The following is a 7,065-nucleotide window of genomic DNA, read 5'->3' as shown; positions in this document are numbered from 1 at the left end:
TTAAGGTGGTATTAATTGCATACTTTCTTGATTTGGGTTCATTGTGATCCATGGGGATCTTCGAAGAAATGGGATTTTACGGAAATCTTGATTTCCTTTCGGCTCCCAACTGCGATGGAGAACGGGCTCCTGAAACCGAACAAGACGCACCCATGGAGGAAGATTACAGTGAGAAGAAATGGACGTTGATGAGCTCGAAAGGAGGATGCGGCGAGACCGGATGCTTTTAAGGTGGCTCAAAGATCAAAGCAAAGGTAAAGACGTCGATAACACCAAACAACGTCAGTCTCAAGAACAAGCGCGACGCAAGAAGATGTCGTGTGCCCAAGATGGGATCTTGAAGTACATGCTTAAAATGATGGAAGTTTGCAAGGCTCAAGGGTTTGTTTACGGAATCATTCCGGAAAACTGGAAGCCCGTTAGCGGGGCGTCTGATAATCTCCGGGCCTGGTGGAAGGAAAAATATCTAGCATTTGATCGTATGATTAGATACTCTTATCTAGCATTTGCCCTTTATATTAAACATGCTCAGCTTCTCCCTATCGTATGATTAGATACTCTTACGGAATCAGTTTTTTTCTTTTGATCGTATGATTAGATACTCTTATCTAGCATTTGCCCTTTATATTAAACATGCTCAACTGTTCGTTGTTTTTTAATAGGGAGAAGCTGAGCTAATCTCATCTATTGTTACATTTTTCAAGCGGATTGGGATAACTGCTAAAGATGTTGAGAAAGGTGTCAGATTGTCTCCATTTATTTGGCTGTAATTATGACATTTTTATTGAATCTGTTTTGTTTCTTTCACCACAGGTTCTACAGGAAGTGCTAAGTTTGTATTCTGTACCAGAAGCTTCGTTTGCCAAAGCTTGCATCATCATAGATAAGGTCAGCACTTAAATGCAGAACTGGATCCGGTTTTGTATGTTTTTGTTTTTAAATGATTTATTTAATTGGAAAAAGATGGGGAAAATACCCATGGAGGAGATCAAGAAAGAGCTGAAGTTGGTTGATTTATCAAATGAAGCTATTGAGGATCTATTGCAAGTTCTTTCCATGAAGTCTTTAACGGAGTTGGAAGGTACTTTTTGTTGCTAAATAGCAAGTAGGGGTGAACAAATAAGTGAATAACCGAATTAACCAAATTGTAGCTGACTTAACCGGATCGAACTTCTAACCGATGGTTCGGTTAAGTCACAACAGATTAACTGAAAGTTATGACTTATGGTTTTGGTGTGTGGCATAGCCGCATAGCTGAATTAACCGAACCGAACCAATTATACATATAGCCCAACTGTTTAACAAGTTACTTATGAATCGCTTGAATTTAAGAGTTAAATTTCTTAGTTTAAAAATTTTAAAATGTTGTTGGTTAACTGAACATAAAACCGACCGTGTGTTAAAAGCCGAAAACCGATGGTTAATAAATAACTAATAACCAAAAATTTTGCTTTCGGTTTTGGTGGGGTCTTAAAACTGAACCAAACCATCCCATGCACATCTCTAATAATAGGGGTGGCAATTCTTGTTGGGTCTGGGTTTGTATCGGTGTAGCACTGAACTTGAACACGACCCGTTTAGTTAGATGTGTTAAAAACTCAAAACCCTAAACTGGACACCCTTAGCCACTGTCTGTAACCTGCAAACAACCTGCGTAATTCGTTTAATTCTAATTATAAACGGATTGGTTGCTTGACATAGTTTATGGTGGTTCTGGAGCGGAGCTTTATCAGCATTATCGCAGACCTGCTGTTCTGTCTCATGAAGAGCTTCTTTGTGTGGTAGTCAAGGTGTGTATGTTATTTAGTTTATTGTTATTATTTTTTAGTTTTGGTACAACAAAGTAAGGTCAGAATAGCTGGAAACTGGAAGTTAACAAACCTTGAGATTTAAAAAAAAAAATAAATAAAAACAGTTCTTTAGATCTTCATAGTCCAACTTTAGTTATATCTTGAGAGAAAAATTTGACTTTTTGGGAATAGAAAAAAAGTGTTAAGTTTTCATTGGTTATTTTTTCATGTAGATGATTTTACATCAGTGATCTGGGATTTGAGGACTAAAGATATAGCGCGGGCCAGTTAAAGTACACCCGACCATACTTGATTGAACTCGTGTACTTAGACGGCATTCAAATATCAAATCTTACTCTGATCGATTCTCCTTCGTGGAATGTTCATCCAATATATAGCAGGTATGGCCGAAATGCTTTAATCGCGTGTCGTTTGTGGTTTTCGTTTATAGAATGTTGTTGATTCATTTAGTCCTGTTGATGCAGCAATATAATCATTCAGGGAATTACCATTCATGCACCAGTTAGATCTCGGAATACTGATGGAATCAACCTCGGTAATGACTTATGTATACTTTGACTTTTTAAGTCAAACTTAACTTAGCTTTAATTGAAATATGTTATGCATTTGATCTCAAATGTCACCTGATCAGATATTTTTAGAGATGTCTATGACGCGTCGACTACGCATCTCAATTTTCTGAAATTTTGATCGAGTTAACTCGGATTATCTTCGAAGTGAAACTCAGTACGTTTGACTTGAATAATGCTTTCACTTTCGAGATTAAAAAATATGATCTTGGTAAAGTTTGCGACAAATATTTTTAATAATTATCTAACTAAATTCTTTTTCTTAAAGTAATGTAAATTAACTAAGCTTAATTTCAAAGTCAAAGAGTAATATGTTTGACTTGAATGAACTTCTATTCTTCCAGATTCTTGCACAAATACACGAATCGAGGACTCTTACATTGTGTCCAGGGACGATTGTGTAGCCGTGAAGAGCAGTTGGGACGAGTACGGGATCGCATACGGTATGCAGACCCAACAACTTGTAATCCGACGGCTCACGTGCATTTCACCAACGACTGCGGTCATTGCTTTAGGAAGTGAAATGTCGGGCGGCATTCAAGACGTCCGAGCCGAAGACGTAGCCATCAACTCCAAGTCAGGAGTCCGGATCAAAACCGGTGTCGGAAGAGGTGGGTTCGTGAAAGACATATACGTAAAAGGGTTCACCATGCACACCATGAAATGGCCGTTTTGGATGATGGGTAACTACGGGTCCCACCTTGATGACAATTGGGACCCGAATGCGATCCCCGTTATCTAAAACATAAACTACCGAGACATGGTGGCGGAAAATGTCACCATGGCGGCTAGATTGGAGGAAAAGTTGTCGAAGATGTTAAAGTTCATATGTGTTATTACAAACCAAACTACAATTTCAAATGTAAACTTTTGATTTCAGTATAATGAATTGATCGTCATTAATCAGTTTGATGTAACTTGTGCATTAGACCTTGGGGGTTAAAACTTTGTACTTTGTACCTCAGGGTCAAAATGATTTAGCACCTGGTAAATATTTTCAACAGTGAAAGGGAAAAAAAGGTGATCAACCGAATTGGTGCGACTGGCCGAGCGTATTTAAAATCACTTGTTACGATCAAACTCATTCTGACTCGAGCCTGTTTCAAATCGCTATCCAATCTTAGACTACTTGGTGTGGGAGGAGGCAAGTCCTTGGAGGATACCCTCCTTCAAGCTTGTTTCAAACCACCACGAATCCTAGATAAATGTTGTTGCCCATGGCGCAATGGTTTGACGGTTTAAAGGAATGGTCAGCACTTCCTTCCACATGGAAAGACTTGGACTGTTAGTCAACTTCAACTTCGGTTTGAACCCAACCGATCTGAAAACTCATCATTTTTATTACAAAAGTAATAATAATGCAGTATGGCTTGGTATGAATGTATGTATTCTTTTATTTCAACTTCATTTTAATCAAAATTTGAATTTAGATAAAGATGGTTGAAACTAAAATGTGATGAAGTACATTCGATTATAAAATTCATTCTCAAAGCTACAAGTTAAATAATCAAACAATAATTGCTTATGAATAAGTGTTGTGTTTTCCGTTGCATCATGAACTTGGTTTTGATTATGGCTCAAAACCGAACCGCCCCGTACATAGCCCTAAACTCACCAAACTAAGTGATATGTTTCCCGCCGCATCGCGCGGGTAAACGACTAGTAAAGAACAATAAAGACTCATACTTGTAGTTGTACTGCATCGATTTGAGAACAATATAATAATGGTAATTAACACCATTATAATTGTAGGTACGATTTATGTAATTAAGTTTTTGAATTGCGTTTTACAAAACCATAGTTTATTGCGTTTTTAAATTGTGGTTGGTTAATTGCGTTTTAGCAAAACACATTCTTTTTGTATTTTTGGTTCATTGCATTTTAGAATAAACATATTTTTTGGAGTTTTTGGTCCATTGCGTTTTAGGAAAAAACACGTTATTTTGTGTTTTTATTCCATTGCGTTTTAGGATAAACACATTTTTATGTGTTTTGTGGCCCATTGCGTTTTAGGAAAACACATTTTTATGTGTTTTTAGTCCATTGTGTTTTAGGTAAACACATTTTTATGTGTTTTCACTCCATTGCGTTTTAGAAATAACACTTTCTTTTGTGTTTTTAAGCCATTGCGTTTTAGAAAAAAGACATTTCTTTGTGTTTTCTAGCCATTGCGTTTTACAAATAAGACATTTCCTTGTGTTTTTTGTGCACTGCGTTTTAGAAAAATGTCATTTTTAGGTTTTTTTTCCATTGCGTTTTACGCAACTGAGTTTTTTCCATTGCGTTTTACGCAACTGGGTTTTCAAAAAAAATTTCGAAAATATAGCAATAGTATACTTATTTTAAAGATAAAAAACGTTCGTTTTTTGTGCAATTTTTATAAAAAAATAATGTCGTAAGAAAGAGTTATTAACGTTTAAAAATTTGGGGGGGGGGGGGGAATTGGAGGAGAGATAAACTATTGCATTGGATTGACTAGAATGCCCTTAGACAAACCCACACGTCTCTTTTCTTCCCTTCAATTTTCATCATTTAATCTTAGCTCTTGATTAAATAAATGGATGGTCAAGATTACTTCTTAGTCTTCTCAGCCAAATAAACTTTATATTATATTCTAACTCTAATATTATAATAATACAAGTACTACATACGGAAAATCAAATTTCCCAAACTCAATCCCACTGTAGACAGGCCGCCTATTTACTTTTGAACACTAAACCGATCCCCCCCATTAATAGTTGATGGTGGGTCCAATTAGCACTTTACTTAACACAAACCTAGATATTAGTTTTATGTTTAAAACATCTGATCAATAGTTAATATCCTCTAAAACCACACAGAGTGGACGCAAAAAGTTGGTGTAGTGGCTCCTTCAAGTTGGGAACACCGCCCTCGGGTGAGGTGGTGGTGGTGTGGTGTGGTGGTGAGGGCGGGGTATTTTCCACTGGTGTGGACAGTAGCGAAGCTTGAAATTTCCGATCGAGTGGTCGAAAACGTATATACCCAAAAATTTCTATAAAACGGGGGGGGTCGAAAACGTATATACCCAAAAATTTCTATACGAAAGCTACATACTCTCCACTACTGAGCGAAAAGTTCAAGGGATCGGCCGCCCCCTCCCGCCCCCACTATTCTTCGCCAATGGGTGTGAGGGGCATTTGGGTGGTGATGTGGAGGCTCTTGATTGGTGGATGATGTTTGGGTTGGTTTTTTTAATTGGTTAATGTTTATTTTTTTTTAAACATCACTTTTACGTCCCTCCCACTCAATGTTTTTTTTACCACGCCCCTTTCATGCCCTCCCACTCCGTATAGTCTAAAGGTTATTTTCCGTCACATCAGTATCATAACGTCTATTACAAAAATGTGTAATGGTTAACGCCTCTTAATGCCCTCTAATCTTTACTTTTCAATTTTTTTCTCCTCGTTTGACGTTATAAAATAAACGTCTCGAAAGCCTTCAAGATGTGATTATCTTTAATTCAATAACAATAGCGCCGCCGTCGCCACCACTTACCACTCCTCCACCACCTTTCCAGTTGATATTCAGTGGTGCGGTATTAGAATGCATAAGTTTCAAAGAATAACAAATTAATAAAAAGTAAGAAAAAAAAGCCTCATTTTAGTAAATATAGTTTGAATTGCTCATTTTAATAAATATTTTTTTAATCAACACTATTTTTAGAAAAAAATCAACCGAGCTACCCGTTGATATTTGATTGTCCAATTAGCGCTTTCTTAACACAAACCCTAGATATTAGTTTTACAATTTACACTTATATAAATTAGTAAGTAGCGGGGACGTGGCGAGAATTCGATCGATATTGGTAGAGGGTTGTCCAATTAGCACTTTACTTAATACAAACCCTAGATATTATTTTTATAATTTATACTTATTTAAATTAGTACTGGCGGGGACGAGGCGAGAATTCGATCGATACAGGTATCAACTCGTTACAGTACCGACACATGATTTAGCAAGCGAAAAAGAAAACCAAATAATCATAATAGATATTAAAACAAAAAAAATAAGTTTAATAAAACTGCCAAAAAAAAGAAGATTGTTAATCAAGTGCATATAGATATATAATTAAAAACAATGCAGAATGAGAGTAAACTAATATACAATATATAAGCATTTAACTCGTTTAGTTTTCATTTAATTTAAATTTACTATAATAACTGGTCTTCGTTAACTTTCTAGAAAAAAAAAAACTTTAATACGCAGGTGTACGTTTAGTTTTTTTTGTAGACTATTTTTTGGTATCGTGAGCTATAGTGATTGCTGGTGAACCGACCACTACTGGTATCAAGCATTATCAAAATTGGTATTGGTACTTGTTTATTTTTTTGATCGATGTAAAATATGTGTCGATAACCTTTTGAAAATTTATGTTTTTGGGTTTTCTCATTTGGTTGCGATACTAGGCGCCGGTAACATGTTGAACCGAACAAATCCCGACCGAAACTTAATTCTCTTTTAGATTTGTTTTTTTTGGTTTTCTCTTTAGGTTGGCATATCAAGTGTCAGTTACGTGCCGATACCATAATAAACCGAGCCAATACTGACGCAAATCAAATTACCATCACATCAAGTAGGGCCCAGTACTAATTTGAAAAAGAATCGTTTTTAAAATCATTTCTATAACTTTGATTAGATTTTAAAATTGGCAAACTACTTGTTAG

General features: G+C 36.2%; 1 pseudogene; it reads left to right on the top strand.

Annotated features, from left to right (window-relative positions):
• Positions 1-200: 200 nt before the first annotated feature.
• LOC118479288 lies at positions 201-3,254 on the top strand (annotated as a pseudogene).
• The last annotated feature ends 3,811 nt before the right edge of the window (positions 3,255-7,065 follow it).

The sequence above is a fragment of the Helianthus annuus genome, chromosome 3 (genome assembly GCF_002127325.2).
Source record: "Helianthus annuus cultivar XRQ/B chromosome 3, HanXRQr2.0-SUNRISE, whole genome shotgun sequence".
NCBI lineage: Eukaryota > Viridiplantae > Streptophyta > Magnoliopsida > Asterales > Asteraceae > Helianthus > Helianthus annuus.
The sequence above is the reverse complement of the archived record's forward strand: the minus strand, read 5'-3'. Positions and strand labels throughout refer to the sequence as shown.